This window comes from Rhincodon typus, chromosome 45 (assembly GCF_021869965.1).
Source record: "Rhincodon typus isolate 14 chromosome 45, sRhiTyp1.1, whole genome shotgun sequence".
NCBI classification, from domain to species: Eukaryota; Metazoa; Chordata; class Chondrichthyes; order Orectolobiformes; family Rhincodontidae; genus Rhincodon; species Rhincodon typus.
In genome coordinates, this window is record NC_063376.1 from 1,347,034 (window position 1) to 1,348,654 (window position 1,621).

A 1,621-nucleotide genomic window follows, 5' to 3' on the forward strand; every position below is an offset into this window, starting at 1 on the left:
CCTACACCCCCTCCCTACCTGTGTCACCTCCTCCAGGCCCCTACACCACTCCCTATAATATCCTCTGGAGCCTACAACTCATCGTACCTCTGCCCTCTCCTCCAATCACCTAAAACTCGCTGACACTATAACCTCCTTTGGTCCCAACGACCTTCCACATCTCTCAAATATTCTCCAGTACCCTACTACAACTCTACCTGTTTCTGTATTGTTCCTCCAGCTCTGACAGCCGTCCCCAACTCCACAACCCCTCCCTAGGACCTCCAGCTCTAATCTCCTCTGAATCCTTCACTCGTCGTGTCTTCAACCTCCAAACTTGATCCCTCTCCCTATTTGTAACCTTCTCCAGCCCTACAATCCTCCCCATTTCTTTGTAACTACCTCCATTCTGACACCTGCCCCGTACTGTAACCTCCACCAGCAGCTAAAATCCATTGTCTCTGAGCTCCTCTAATTCCTGCCCCTTGGGAATCCCTCAATTCCCATCACTCCACCATTGGCAGCAGTGCCTCCCACTGCCTGGTACCAAAGCTCTGGAAATTCCTCCCTAAACCTCTCCAGATTTCCCTCCCTGTTCCTTTAAGACCTACCTCTTTGGCTGAGCTTTTAGTCACTGGGCCTATTATGTCACGTAGTTCAGTACCAGGCTCTTTTTTGAAAGTGCTCCTGTGAGGTTACTTGGGAAGATTTAAATACAAACAGTGCAACTTGCTGCTGGTGAAACTTCAGAAAGAAGTGAGGCCAAGCTCAAAGTGCTCCTTACGTTGAGTCATATTGAGACAGTGGCTGCAAAACAGGATGGAAAAAGTCAGTGAGACGCCATTGGGTTTACTGCAAAGAGTCATAAGACTGTAAAGTTTATTTATTCTTTAAAAAAATCCAAAAATCATTGCAATACTGAGCTAACAACTTGATTACCAGTGGACTTTCCTTCTGAAAACATTCCAACAGGGTAACCGAGTTACCATTATTCTACAATTTTTAAAAGAAAACAAGCCCAGGCTTTGCACTTGGTCCCTGAAATGACACTACTTGGCAACGGAAGGCTGACCATCAGAACTGCCCTCTACCAAGTACTCTGCAATGTTGCGATATCAAAACATCAGCACCAGGGCAGTTCGTACGCAGTTGCCACGCAGTTGTTTAAAATTGCTTTTTTTTTTGCAGGCGACATGGAGGAGTTTGCAGGTACAAACCCGTCAGGGACGTAGTGATTACAGTGGAGGATAATACTCGGTCCTGGTATACAATATATAAAATAAAAAAAAAACAAGAAATAAAAGACTAGAATTGCACTTGTTAATTGGTACTTCAATTAAATTATACTAAAAAAACACAGTTTCGTTTTGAAATACTTGTCTTGGTTTCGGCTCCAGCACCGGCTGCCTCATGTTGTCTCAAGGACAGCAGCTGCCTGGATAGCTGGCCCTCCGCGGTTAGTGTTTCAGGATTGTGGTGGGCTCCACGCAGAGCTGGGTGTGAAAAATGACGTTATTTACAATGTCAGCACTGGAATCTTCACCTCTGTCACCTTCGGCTTTGCGGCTGACGTGGCAACACAAAAGGAAAGAGTTACAGAGAGAGAGAGCGAGACACAGAGAGAGAGAGCGAGACACAGAGA

General features: G+C 45.8%; 1 protein-coding gene across 1 annotated transcript in view; it reads right to left on the reverse strand.

The window, feature by feature from the left end:
- Positions 1 to 1,621, reverse strand: part of LOC109922709 (segment polarity protein dishevelled homolog DVL-2-like) — a 49,284-nt gene that overhangs the window by 16,370 nt on the left and 31,293 nt on the right. The gene's annotated exons all lie outside the window — the stretch shown is intronic.